We start from the raw sequence: 15,857 nt of genomic DNA, 5'->3' as shown, positions 1-15,857 counted from the left end.
TTGGTTCCACCTTATCACTGTTGCATTGTGCCCCAACAACTATAGTCTTGAATTGGTCTTTTCCAAGCTGCTGCTACTGCTACTGTTGCTATCTGTTGGAGATATTATCTGCTTTGCTTAGCATAAAACATTGTTAAATGTATTGTGAATACTGTTGAGAGATCTTTCCAGATTAAATCAGTTGATCTTGTTTGCTAGCCTTTTAGCACCTTGTCTACTATTGCACTGACATTTTCTCTGGTTCTCTCTACCTCCTGGCTTCCTTCAAATCTTAGCTAGAAAGCTTTTCTAAATTCCTTTTAATTCTATTGCCCTTTCTCTGCAAATTATTTCCTAATTAGCTTAGATGTAGCTTATTTGTATAAGTTTGTTCACTATTCTCCTCCACATTAGATTTTTAGCTCCTTGAGGACAAAGAATTTTTTCTTTGAACCATCCCTGACTCATATAGTAGGTGTATAATAATACTCATCATTTAACATGGTCTTTCACATTTCTTCCTTTCTCGGACAATATCAAGACAACTATCATTTATTAAATGTGTACTATTCAACAGGCACTGTATTAAGTACCATGGATATAAAGAAAGGCAAATACTTTAAAAACTAAAAAAAAATATTTGTTCTAAAGGAACTGTCGAGCTAATGGGATGGGGACAATCAACTAAAATATGCAGAATAAAATGAAAATTATATAAAATAGGGCACTAAATTTAAAGAAGATTGGAAAAGCTTTCTAATAGAATATAGGATATTGAAGTCATGGAGAACAGTGAAAATTCCCATTCTGGAGATGGATGCCATATTCAAGGAGCAATAAGAAAGCCAATGTCATAGGGTAATAAGGTCTAAGAAGATTGGAAAGAAAGAAGGATTTAAAAGTCAAACAAAGCATTTTATATTTCCTCCTAGATGTCATAGGATGCCACTAGAACTTATTTAATTGAAAGATATGATTTATACCTGCACTTTAGAAATATCAGTTTAACATTATGTGAAGGATGAATTGGAGTCAGTCAAGACTTGGGGCAAGGAGACCAAACAGTCTGCTAATTATGTAGCACAGGCATGAGTCAATGAGGGTCTCCATGAGAAAGGTCACGGTGTCAGATGAGAGCAGAACATATATGAGTGACATTTATTCTACCTGTGAAGACTGAAATGACAGAACTTTGGAAAAAGATTTGATATGGGTGGCAATGGTTAGAAGAAGGAGAACCAGGATATAGCAATGTCTTGGAAAAAATAGAGGAGAAGAGGTTAATCATCAGTGCCAATGGCTATGGAAAGTAAGGAAGAACATTGAGAAATTATCCTTAAACAATTAATTTTTAACTTTGTTGGAATCAGTTGCAGTTGAATGATTATATCAAAAGTCATATTGCAGAAACTGAATTTGAGTGAAGAAATTGCTTGAAAAAATGTATGTAGAAAAATGTATGAAGCCTTTTTTAAGAAAATGAGACATTTTTCACTTTCAACTAATTTAAAAATTATTTGGAATGGAACAATTTCATCTGCTCCCTCAGGAAATATATAAATATTAACAAATAAGTAAAATATTATATATATAACATATACACATAAATAATAAACAGGAAAATAATGTCTTACAAGATAAAGCCTTACAAATTGATAAATGAGTACCCAAAAATCATGGCACTATGTTCACTGAACCACTTAAATATATATATATTTCTTATACTAAATCAATCCTTTGTTAAAGTTGACCAGCTCTCTCTCTATATATATATACATATATATGTATATATATATATATATATATATATATATATATATATATAGTGTGTGTGTATATTCATAAAGAAATTATAAATAAATGAACAAAGCAGTTCTAAGAAATTCTTTAGAGACAAAAACAAAAAATAGTAATCAATTTGGGGACCATAAACAAATGATACAGCTTTAAAATTAACAATAAAATCTTAAATGACAGTGGATCAAAGAACATGGTTGGTTGGTTGGCTGTTGTCCTTTGTTATCAAAGAAGACCAAAATGACATCACTATGTTTGAGACAAATTCCAGCTGATCAGACCAATACAAGCTTGGAATGCTCTAACACAGGTTGGGTATGAATAGTCCATGTGAACATCTGGGGTGAATACTCTAAACATATGGATGTCAAATTATGCCTTCCTCATAGAGAGCAGCACCCTCACTGATGAGAGCATGGCATGCTGGGTCAGTGTCTCTCTTGATGTACAATTAATTCCATAGTTCTTCAATGAGACCTTTAGGGTATCTTGATATGACTTCTTTTGACCCCATTGAGAGATTTGTCCTGTGTGAGTTCTCCATACAATAGTGTTTTTGGCAAACATGCATGTGGTATTCTAATAATGTGTCCAGTCCAACAGAGCTACACTCTCTGTAATAATGTTGAATTGCTAGGTAATTTAACTTGAGAAAGGCCTCAGTGTCTGGTATTTTTTCCTGCCAGGAGATCTTCAGAATCTTCCTAAGACAATTTAAATAGAATAGTTTCAATTTCCTGACATGGCATTGGTAGACTGCCTAGGTTTCACAGGCATATAGCAATGAGGTCAGAATAATGGCTCTGTAGACCTTCAGTTTGGTAGTCTAATTCCTCTTCTCTCCCATACTTTCTTTTGGAGCCCTCCAAATACCAGCAATGTCAGTGTCAACCTCATAGTACATGTGTACTTCCTTGGGAAGGACACTGCCAAGGTAAGCAAAATTGTCTACAGCTTTCAAAAGTTCTATATATACTGAAATCAATGTTTCCACATATGAATGATGCGGTGCTGGCTGATGGAACACTTGTGTTTTCTTGGTGTTAAAATGTTAGACAAATTAGTACAAGTTATCAGAGAATAAATCAAACATTAAGACTGGTTTGATGAAAATGATGCGGAAATACAGAAATTGCTAAATAAAAAATGATAACTCCATAGGTTTTACCAGCAGGACAGTTCATCCATTTCTAAGAAGGAAGCATTTATATCCAACAAAAGGAAAGTTCAAGTGAAGCTTAGAGAGATGCAGGACTCTTGGCTCAGGAAGAAAGCAGATGAAATTCAATTTTATGCAGATAGTAACAAACCAAAATGTCCCGAAAGCTATTTTTGGGCCAAAGATACATGCTACATCTCAACTACTCAGCGCTGATGGATCCACATTGATTAATGATAAGAACATGATCCTTGAGAAATGGGCTGAACAATTCCATAGTGTTCATAGCAGACCATCATCAATCAATGCAGAAGCCACTGGCCATTTACCACAAGTTGAAGTCAATCAGCTGAAGTTCTAATGAAGAAAAGGTTTTGAATGCCATTAGGCTCCTTTCAAGTGGCAAAGTACCTGGTGCTGATTCTATTTTAATTGAGATCTACAAGGTGGGTTGTCAATTGCTCATCCAAAAACTAACTGAAATTTTCCAAGTTATATGGCATTGAAGAGGTTATCTCCCCAAGAATTCAAGAATGCCTCCATTATCCATCTTTATAAAAATAAAGGGAATAGATTTTCCTTTGATAATCATAAGTGTATTTCTCTTTTAGTTATTGCTGGTAAGATTCTTCCCAGATGCCTTCTCAAAAGCTTGTTCCTTTACCTGGAAGTTGGTCATCTTTCAAAGAGCCAGTGTGACTTCAGAAAGAGTAGAAGAGTCAATATGGTATTTGCTGCCCGACAACTGCAGGAAAAAATGCCAGGAACAGAACAGAGAGCTATATACAACATTTGTTGATCTGACCAAGACCTTTGATTCCATGAGTTGCATGGAAAATTATGTCAAAATTTGGTTCCCTAGACAAGTTCATCAGTATTGTGTATCAGTTTCATGAAGGCATGCTTGCCCAGGTTTGGATAGTGGATGATGCTCTCAAGAGTCCCTGGTCATCAATGGATTAAAACAAGGATGTGTCCTTGCTCCCATACTTTTCAGAATGATGTTTCAGTCATATTATCAAATGCCTTCAATAAGACTGAGCATGGCCTCAAGGTCAGCTATTGCACTGCTAATAAATTCTTTAACTTGAAAAGACTACAAACCACGACCAAAATGGAGAGAGTGCTGGTGCATAATATTCTGTTTATAGATGATTGCGTACTCAATGCAGCCTTTGAAACTGAGATGCAACAATATAGCCAAAGAACATAGTAGAAAAATAATGAATAATCATATGAAATGCAATAAATTGGAATATGCTAAAATCACTAAAATTCAACAGCAGTATTCTCTCTCTGCATATATATATATGCACACATACATATTTACATGATTGTGCATATGTTTTAAAAACACATATGTTTTAACATGAATTTGAACAGAGGAAAAAAGATTAATATTCTAAATCTATATTAAAAATTAAAAATTTAACTCCCAAAATAAGCACAAAAGAGTAAAGTTTGAAAATTAGAAGAGAAGATAAATTGAAATCCAAAGACACTATAAAGAAAGATAAATATTGATTCTTTGGAACATCAAAATGGTATAATGCAATGCCTACTTTACAGCTTTTGTGAATTTCAAATGAATTAATATCTGTGAAGTGCTTTATGAACCTTAAAACATTTTATAAATATTAATTATTCCATATTACCTAGTAGCGTCTTTCCCAATAAGTTTGCACTTGTGGTTGCAGTACACCTTGTTTAACAACAATACCATAATATGGATTTGATTTAACAGTTTTCATCACTTTTAGATATTTATAAATTGGTAATAGTTCAAACTATAATGCAGGTCAGTCACAATAAGGCACTGGTTAATGGGGAAAAAAGGCCACCTATGATAAACTTATTTTTCATTCAGAGTTGAGATTTGGTCAGATAGTTGCTTTTCCCAAGATAATCAAAATGTAAGAGGAAGACAAATTTAATCTTATCAGTTAGAAGCCATTTTGAAAATTAATTTCCCTTTTCTACTCATCATAATTTGCCTTAATTACTTCCTTTACTATATTTTACCAACTTGAATTACATAGTTGATCTGACATTATGTACTTGTTTCCCTGGTTACTAAATGTACCAGTAAATTTTCCTTTATTTAGGAAAAGGCTTATATTTAATGAAGATTTCAGGAGGGCATAACCTATAATTTTTATCAATAAAGTACCATCTTCTTCATGCAATCCTTCCCAGTCCTTAGTCAGGTAGCCAATAAACATTATTAAGTCACTTCTGTGTCTAAAGTACTATGATAACCAACAGGGATACAAATGCAGATTAAAAAGGAAAAAAAAATCCTTGAACTCTATAAATATTAGATAGTATTAACTGATATCATAATTTCTGAGTGTATCATTTTTATTTTGGGATTGAACAAAGGTAGAAGATGAATTGTCTAAGTTTTTCTTGGGATAACATATTGATTCAAAGAAGAAACTGTCTAACCATCTTAAGAAATGACTACAAATAATTAGAATGAATGATATATATATATATGTATACATATATATATGTATATATACATATATATATATATATATATATATATATATATATATATATATATATATGGAAACAATAGAATGACAGAAAGTTGAAGGTAGTAGGGAAATGAGACTAAAGAAAAGGTCAGAAGGGTCAAAAATACCCTTGTTTTTTATAAATGGTTTCACTTGCTAATCATGGTTTTCTACCAGATTAAATACATTCATCAAGAGTAGATCATATTGAGGTGGCTAGGTGGCTCACTGGATAGAGCACCAGCCCTGGAGTCAGGAGTACCTGAGTTCAAATCCGGTCTCAGACACTTAATAATTATCTAGCTGTGTGGCCTTGGGCAAGCCACTTAACCCCATTTGACTTGCAAAAACCTTAAAAAAAAGTAGATCATATTTATATAGCATTAATAATGACCATTAGCTTTTATGTGTCAACTTTTTCCCCCCATTCCTCTAGAGAACTGCATGTTATGAGTTTGGTGTTCTTGATAATGTATAGAAGTAAACAATCACCCACCTCTTTCCCAAGGTTGAATTTATTTATTTTGTACATTTGTTTTCCTATCAATGGTAAAAAAGAAAGATTAGGAGGATTTTAGCGAGCAGTAGATTACTTTTTTCATTATTTATTTTCAACTCCCCTAGTCTTATCATGCTACTCCAAAAATGCCATGATCTTCTTTGTTTCTGTACCTGGTTTATGCTGTTTTAAAGCAACAAAATGTTAAAACTCTAAGATCCTTAGAAATATTTTAATGCCAATAGCCTCATTTTATAGATAAGATATTAAGGAACATAAAAGTGAAATAACGTGCCCATAGTTTTCCCAATGGTAAGTAGTAGATCCCAGAATTAAGCTCAAGTTCCCTGGTATGCATTGACTTGAAGGCTTTTATTTTTTCTGCTTTACCATATTTCCATTCCCTAACTCTAATCTACTTTCCCTTCCCCTGTTTCTCTAAAATTTCAACTTCCTTCCATTGTTATTGCATTCCTTCTCATCATTTCAACCTACAATGTTCAGGCTACAATTTGTTTATTATCTGTACATTCATAGCATCACATAATCATCTACTGCATTCTGCTGTGTTTTGTAAAAGCTATGTTTTATGAAATAAGATTTTTGAAGGTAGGGCATGATATCTATCCTACCTCCTACATTTCCTTCTATAAGCATGAACACAATTTTGTATATTTAGTAGACATACAATAAAAATTGTGAAAAAGCATCACTTTTACAAAACTGTATGGATAAGGTTATGTTCAGAAATAACAAGAAAAGATTTCAATTCATATTAAAATGAAAATTACATGGCATTTTTGAATGTCATATATTATTTTTTCAGTTACATTCATATATTTGCAAGTTTTTGAGGTCCATATTTTCTATCTCCCTTACTTCCATCCACCCTCCATCAAACCAAGTAATCTGATATAGTTTAACATGTACAATCATATTAAGCACATTTCCATATAAATTACATTGTGGAAGAAAAATTAGAACTAAACAGAAAAAACATGAGAAAGAAAGAAAAACATAAAACAAATTTTAAAAAGTGAAAAGATTTTGATTTGGTCTACTTTCAGACTCCAAAATTTTTTTCTCTGAATGCTTCTCTGGTATTTTCTATCAAAATTCTTTTAAAATTGTTCTTGATCACTGAACTGCTGAAAAGAGCTAGGTCTTCATAGTTGATCATCCTTCAATGTTGTGATTAATGTATATAATATTGCCTTAGTTCTGTTCACTTCCCTTAGCATCAGTTCATGTAAGTCTTTTCAGGCTTTTCTAAAATCTGCCCAATACTCTAATACATTCATATACTATAACTTATTCAATCACTCTCTAATTGATGGGCGTTTTCAATGCTTGACCACAACAAAAAGGGATACTACAAATATTTTTGTACATGTGGGTCTTTCCCACCTTTTTTATTTTATCTAATAGTTGTATTGCTGGATGAAAAGATGTATAGTTTAATAGCCTTTTAGGTTTAATTCCAAATTGCTTTAATGCATTAATTGAAAGATAATACAGAGGGATTACTACAGATAGTAATGATATTTCAATGTCCATTTTCCCACATCCCTTCTAATACTGATCATTTTCTTTTTTTTCATATTGTCAAATCTTGTAGGTATGAGGTTATAGTTCAGAGGTTGTGAAGTTTAGTTAGTCCAATTAAACAAAACAAAAAAGTATCCTCTGGTGTTTTATATTTCTTTTAAAATATCCAGAAAACCATCACAAGTAAAAATAAATTAATGACAAATGATTAAATAATGGACAGTTTTAAAGTTCTAAAATATATAACTAACCATAAGAATAAAATAAAATAAAAGCCAAAGTCAGTTTAACATAATTATTATCTAATTGAGTCTAATAGCATATTCAGTGTTTTGCCTACATGCTTTCTCACCTCTGCAAAGATGGGAAAAATAGTTCATATCCCCCCCTACACACACACACACGCACACACGCACACACACACACACACACACACACACACACACACACACACACACACAAACACCCCATCACCACCACCACCATTATCCTAGGGAAATCAATTATTTTATAAATATTCTAGGGTTCATTATTTTAATTCCATAGTTCTGTTGTTTTGTTGTTGTTATTGTTGTGTTTATTATGTTGCTATCCAATCTAACTTCTGTTCATACTTTTCTTTCTCCTTTCACCTTATCCCTTTTCACCAGTGATTTTCTTCTGAATATCACCTCCCTCAGTCTACCTCTCTCCTATTAACCACATTCCTTTTTCCTCCCCATTTGCCCTCTTCCTTTCTCTCTCCTTTCTTCCCTCCCTTCTAACAGTTTCTCCTTCCCTTCCTTCTTTCCTTTCCTAGTCCCTGAAGAATAAGATGATTTTCTAAACCCATCTGAGAGTCTGTATTATTGCCTCTGTATTATATGTCAAATATAATGAAAGATTGAAGGAATTCTCACCTCCATTTGTTCATTCTTCACTAATAGGTTCATTTCCCCCCCTTCATGTGATGCCATTTACACTATTTCCCTCCCCCTTCCTCTTGCCCAAGTACAATTCCTTTTATTAATATCTTAATTTTTTTTAAATCATCCCATCAAAATTTCATAGCTTCTGTCTAAGAATACTCCCTTTAATAGAGATATAGGTCTCAAGAATTCTGAATATCATCCTTACATGTAGGGATCTATCTAGTTTAATCTTATAGAACATTAATCTTTTTCTTTTCTCCACATACTTTTTTAATGTATCTATTGAGTCTCATATTTTAAGATAAAAAGTTCTGTTCAGCTAGCATTTTTTTAATCAGGAAACAGTTTGCTCAATTTTTCTGATAGATGATTTTTGGTTCCAATCCAAGCCCCTTTCCCCTTTTGATTTTTTGATCCTTTAAAGTTGATGCTGCCAAGTCCTGGATAATCCTGACTGGGGTTCCTTGGTATTTGAATTGCTTCCATCTAGCTTCCTGAAGGATTTGCTCCTTAATTTCATAATTCTGGAATTTGCTTCCCTGATGTTTTAATTTTGGGATTTCTTTCAAGAGGTGATCAGTGGATTTTTCAATGACAGTTTTGCCCTCTGGTTTTAGGATATCCATAGTGTTCTTTTAATTTTATTCATTGATCCTTTGAGTTTCAAATTTTCAAATTTAGTATTTAATTGAGGATTTTAATTTGTTTTTTTAGGTTGTTATATTTTCAATTGATTGGTCTCTTCTTTCTCTATTTATTCATGTAAGTATTTAGAGATATAAAATTTCCCAAAAGAACTGCTTTGTCTTCATCCCACAAGTTTCAGTAAGTCTCATAATTGTCATTGCCTTGGAAGAAATTGTTGCTTATTTTTATGATTTATTTGTTCCATTCATTCTTTCAAATTCGGTTATTAGTTTCCACCAAATTTTTAGTTTATCTTTCCTTGTCCCTTTATTACAGATAATTTTTATTTCATCATGACTTTAAAAGGATACATTTAAAATTTATATTTTCTGCATTTTTCTGAGGTTTTATATCCTAATACATGGTCAAGTTTTGTAGGTACCACACAGAGAAGAAGGTATATTCCCTTCTATCCTCATTTAGTTTTCTCCAAAGGTCTAACATATATGACTTTTCTAATGCTCTATTTACCTTTTAAACTTTCTTTTTGTTCATTTTTTAAAATAATTTAATTCTGAGAGAGGGGAGGGTTGAGGTCCCCCATGAATATAGTTTTTCAGTCTATGTCTCAACTCATTTAGCTTTTCCTCTAAGAATTTGGATGTGATACAATTTGGTGCATATAAGTTTAATATGTACATTATTTCATTGTTTATGGTACTTTTAAGAAGATATAGTTTCTTTCCTTGTCCCCTTTTATTAGATCTATTTTTGCCTTTGCTTTGTCTGAGATTAGAATTGCTGTTTTTGCTTTTTCTACTTCAATTCAAGTATAATATATTCTCCTCTAGCCTTTTACATTTACAATAATTGTAACTCCTTGCTTCAGATTTTTTTAAATAACATACTGTAAGATTCTGTTTTTTAATCCACTCCTCCTCTTTCTTTTTCTGTTCTATGGAAGTGTCCACCTCATTCATATTCACCGAAATGATTAACAACTCTGTATTCCTTTCCATCCTATTTGCAATCTGTTCATACTTTTCCCTCTATTTTCCCCTTATCCCTCATCAACAATATTTTGCTTCTGATTTATGCTTCCCTCAGTCTACTCCTCCTTCTATCAGCCCCTTCCATTTTCTTCTCCCTTTCCCCTTTTAATTTTTTCTTCATTTTACCTTTTCTTCTCCATTCTTTTAACTCCTCCCTCCCCTTTCCTTCCCCCTTTCCCTTCTACTTCTCTAAAGAGTAGGGTAAGTTTCTAAATTCAGTTGGGAATATATATTCTGTTTTTGAAGCAAATTTTTTGAGAGTTAGATTTACTCAGTGTTCACACTCTTTCTTTCTTTTCTCTATTATAATAGGTCCTTTGTTCCTCTTCATGTGGAAGTTATTTACTCTCCAATGCCTCTGCCTTCTTCTCCCAGTATAATTTTTTTTTAGGTTTTTTCAAGGCAAATGGGTTTAAGTGGCTTGCCCAAGGCCACACAGCTAGGTAATTATTAAGTGTCTGAGACCAGATTTGAACCCAGGTACTCCTGACTCCAAGGCTGGTACTTTATCCACTATGCCACCTAGCCGCCCCCATGCCTTAATTTTTTTATACTTATCTTGTACTCATACCCTCTGTCAAAGTAAACCTCTTTCATCTGTTCTGATAGCTATAAAATTCTCAAGGATTGATTGATTGATTTATAAGCATCATCACATCATGATCATGTTTTCATATCTTTAACCTCTGTCCAAGTATGTATCTCTCAATTGTCCCATTAAAAATAGTTCTCAAGAGCCATAAACATCATCATCACATTATAATCAATTTAAATTCATACCCTCTGTCCAAGTGCACTCCCTCCAACTTTGCCAATAGTAATACAACCCTCATAATCTACTGTCCTATCAATTTATAATAAATTTTTAATTTATATGCTTCTTTTCCTTTCAACTGTTCTATGAGAAATATAATTCTTAGGTTATAAGTATTGCCTCCCTGAATAGGGATGTAGATAGTCTTATTAACATTTAAAAATTTTCTTTTTAACTTTTTGGTATATATTTTGAAACTAACATTTGAAGATAAAATCTTCAGTTTGGTTTTAGTCTTCTTATCAGCTAAGTTTGCAAGCCCTCTATTTAATTGAAAATCTATCTTTTTCCCCTGAAACAATATGCATGGTTGAAACCTAAGTCTCTTTTCCCTCAAGAATATCATATTCCAGGCCTTCTTATTCTTTACTGTCAAAACTTATAAGTCCTGCATAATCAAAACTGTGGCAACCTAATATTTATATTGGAAGACTTGGAGTATTTTCTGAGAATGCTGTAATTTGGCTACAATATTCCTTTTATTTTAGGATCTCTCTCTGAGGGTGATCAATGGATAATTTCAAGAACATGTTAATTTTTTTGTTGAGGATATTAGGACATTTTCATGATAATTTCTTTAAATTATTATCTAGGGTCTTTTCCTTATCATGGGGCTCATGTAGACCAATAGTTCTTAAACTAACTCTCCTGTATCTATTTTCCAGGTTGGTCATTTTTTCCTAATAAGTACTTTACATTTTATTCTACTTTTTTCAAGTCTCTTGGTTTTGTTTGTGGAATGTTGGTGTCTGATAAAGTAATTAGGTTCTATTTCTCAAATTCTAGTTCTTAGGGTTTTATTTTCCTCAGTTAGCTTTTGTGTTTCCTTTGGTAGTTGGTTAATTTTAATTTTAGATGAATTTCTTTCCTTTGCCAGTTGGCTACTTTTACTTTCATAAGTGTTGATTCCTTTTTTAAATTTGGTCAATTTTACTTTTAAAGGTATTGTTGTCTTCAGTCAATTTTTCATAATTGTCCTACATGATTTGGCTGCAATATTCCTTTTATTTTAGGAATTTCTTTTTCTTTTCTCAATATTTCTTCTTCCTCTCTCTTTTTTAGTTTTTAAAATTCTTTTTCAGTTCTTCCATTAGGTATTTCTAAATTTTAGACCAATTCATAAACCTCTTTGAGACTTCACAGGTAGGCATTTTGTCATTACTTTCCTTTTCTGAGATGGCATATTAATATCCCTATCAGAATAATAGCTTTATATTCTTAGAGGTCTTTTTTGGCTGATTTTGGTAGTTGATCTCTGCTCCTGGGAAACTAAGGATATCGACTCAAACTTTTTGTGCTAGGGACTGTGTCTGTTTCTTGACGTTCTTCTCTGGTAATGGTGATTTATTCCCTGTGTTAACAGTATCCCAAACCTGCCATCAGCATTCCTAGACTCACACTTTGCCTTCTAAGCTGGATTAGGAACCCTAACTGCTGGCCTGTTTTGCTAGGACCTGAGTTGCATTGACACTAAAAATCTCCCACTGACTTTCTAACTCTCATCCCTTTACCTTTGTGAGACAGATTTCCTCCACAATATTTTAAGTTGTGATCTTGTTTCACTGTTCTCTTGTGACTTCTGTTACTTTAGGTTCCGTGTAATGGCTTTAAGATTGTTTAGGGAAAAACAAACCAGGAGATTCCTAGCTTTGTGTCATGATCTTCACCCAGAAATGCTGCAAAAAGTTCCAGGGGTAATGGGAAGAAAAACACATTAATACATTATTCATGGATATAGTGTAATATAGGTATACTCTTACACATATATGCACAAATCTCTGAGTATTCATACATATGCATACAAATATATACATATTTTCTTATTTTCTATATCTGGATTATTTAACATACAAGCCTATCATTGGAACTTTTTGGCGTAATGGTAACAATATTTATTATTTCTAATTGGTTCCTAAAATGATTAGACCAGTTCATAACTCTAGCAATAAAGTATTCATATGCTTTCTACTATTTATAGTCTTTCTTCCAAATTGACCTTTCCCATTGTCATTTTTTCTTTGTCAATTTACTGGGTATAATATGAAACTGAATATTAAATGAAGAATTAAGAAGCGCACTTATTAAGCACTTAGCATGCCAAACTTGAGTATAAGTAACATATAGTCACCTACCTTCAAATGCCTCTTTGAAAAGGGGATAGTTACAGAAAACTTCTCTTATAATAATTTCCCAATGTTGAGCACATGTATTCTCAAGACATCAAAGTCGCCTCTGCTGAAGAGTTCATCTTTCATTTCAATACCTGATCACTTATACTCAGAGAAATCATCATAATATCAATTATATCAAAGAGATGACCAAATGGCTCCTATTTCAGGTCAACACAGCAAACATCTTGTTTCTGTCATATGCCAGTGGCCATCATAATTTCTGGAAAAGCAGAGTCCTCTTTTCTTCTCTGTAACATTGAAGTGTAAGAGAAAAGTTCACAAAGATTGCAAAGAGAGAAGGAAGTCACTCTTTTTACATAGTGGGTTATCTTCTTGGATTCAGTTATGAATTTTCTTTAATTCAACTACTCGTCCCTCCTTATGTACATTTATAAACTCTGCTGCCATCATAGACACCAACAACAGGATTAATTCATCATTTCAAAATGCAAATGCTTCTCGACTAAATGGCATGTGTCAATAGATTTTTCCAAGGCAATTTAAGCCAGTTCCATGCATACTGTGTGTTCAAGAAAGACTAGTAACTTTGGTGTAAGGGCTGCTTTCTACCTTTGATGTCCTCCTGACCTGCCTAACTCTCACCTGTGGCCTCTAAAAGCTTTAGTGGGCACAGGGGCCATATCCTGGTCAACCATTTTGGCATGTGGGTTAAACCAGGTTGAGGGTAACTGAGGGTGTCTCAAATTAATCAGTGAACTGTGAAAGGTGACTTCCCTAAGCATGTGAAGTCTTCCACTGGTTGAATGGGTTAATGATAAAACTTCATTTTAATAGCCATGAAGTTAGCTGTAGGAGATGTAGCACATTTAGAACTTGGCTAGATATCAAAGACACCAGTGTCATCCACTGCATCTAGAACCATCAAAAAGTTGTCTTGACTCTGTATTGTCATGCTTGATCATGATGACTTTAAAAGAGAGAGTGAGGTGAATGACTTCATACAGCTCTAACTCATTAAATCTAATGTATACATGCACCAAAAGACATCTCTCATAATTTACCATTTCTCAAATGCTGTAACTACAGGAAAATAATGAAGCATCAGGGTGTGGATACACTCGTAACAGTAGTCACAACTCTGCACACAGGTGGCCCAGGTCATAGGTTGTTTCCCCACTGAAAGCAGTAGTGAGATTTGGCAGCCCTCTGGGTGACTGAGTAGCCCTTTCAGGGATTGAATTACTCACCTCATGATGTGAGAAAGGGGCTAGAAAAGGTACCCTAAAAATTTTCTGCTTACCTAATCCTGGCCTGATAACTGCAGCAGACTAGGATTCTATAGTGTGATAGAGACACAAAAAAATCCACAAAAACTTCTTCAAAGAAGATTCCACTAACCATTGGCACATGGGAAATACACACATACTCATAGACAACACAAGATCCAATAGACCGGAAAGTCAAACATCTCTCATTGTGAGAGAACTCAACAGGTATCATATCCAAATAGCAGCCCTGAATGAAATAAAGTTGGCAAATGAAAGTCAACTTACAGAAGTCAGAGTTGTGTACACATTTTTCTGGAGTGACTGCAATGAAGGAGAACATATGAAGCTGAGATAAGTTTTGCAATCAAAACTAATCTAGTCAACATTCATGAATGCCTACCAAAAGGAGTGAATGAGTCAATGAGATTGCAACTTTCAGGAAAATAACATGCTACCATCACCAGGCTTATGCTCCCATCATGACAAACACTGATGAAGTAAAGAAAAAATTTTATGAAGACCCTAAGACACTTATTATTTATGTACCAAAAGAGGAGAAGCTCATAATTCTGGGTGACTTTAATTCTAGAGTAGACTCAGATTACCAGAAATGGCAGGGAATCCTTGGGAGGAATGGAGTTGGAAATAGCAACAACCTACTATTGAAGGGTCAACTACTGTTGAAGACTTCTGTATCTCATGACCTTCTTATCAGAGACACTGCCTTCTATTTACCTAAATGCAATAAAACTTCCTGGATGCACCCTCATGGAAAACATTGACATCTAATAGACATTTGATCATGAGGAGAAGAGGCAGACAGGATGTGAGAGTGACAAAGGTAATGTGGTGCAGACTCATCCTGTCTAAGATGAATATTCACATTCAACCAAAATGGTGGTTGCAAGGCAAAAGACTACTAGAATTCATGTCAAAATATTAGTGCTTACTGCTGACTTGGAGGGATAACTGAGCCAACACAAAGTTGGCAAAAGTGGAACAAAAAGAGTGGGCAGCTTTCACACACACACACACACACACACACACACACATACACATCAAGACTGGTTTGATGAAAATGATGGGGGGGATACAGAAGTTGCTAAATGAAAATTCCATAGGTTTTACCAATAGGATAGTTCTTCTGCTCCTAAGAAGGCAGAATTTAATTCCATCAAAAGTAAAGTACATGGGCGGCTAGGTGGCATAGTGGATAAAGCACTGGCCTTGGAGTCAGGAGTACCTGGGTTCAAATCTGGTCTCAGACACTTAATAATTACCTAGCCCTGTGGCCTTGGGCAAGCCACTTAACCCCATTTGCCTTGCAAAAAAAAAAAACCTAAAAAAAAAAAAGTAAAGTACAACCGAAGCTCAAAAAAAGATGTAGGACTCTTGACTCAGTATGAAGGCAAGTGAATTTCAGTTTTCTGCAGACAATGTTGTGATTTTAGGTTTTTGCAAGGCAATGGGGTTAAGTGACTTGTCCAAGGTTACACAGCTAGGTAATTATTAAGTGCCTGCGGCTGGATTTGAACTCAGATCCTTCTGA

Source organism: Macrotis lagotis, chromosome 5 (assembly GCF_037893015.1).
Source record: "Macrotis lagotis isolate mMagLag1 chromosome 5, bilby.v1.9.chrom.fasta, whole genome shotgun sequence".
Taxonomy (NCBI): Eukaryota; Metazoa; Chordata; class Mammalia; order Peramelemorphia; family Peramelidae; genus Macrotis; species Macrotis lagotis.
The sequence above is the reverse complement of the archived record's forward strand: the minus strand, read 5'-3'. Positions refer to the sequence as shown.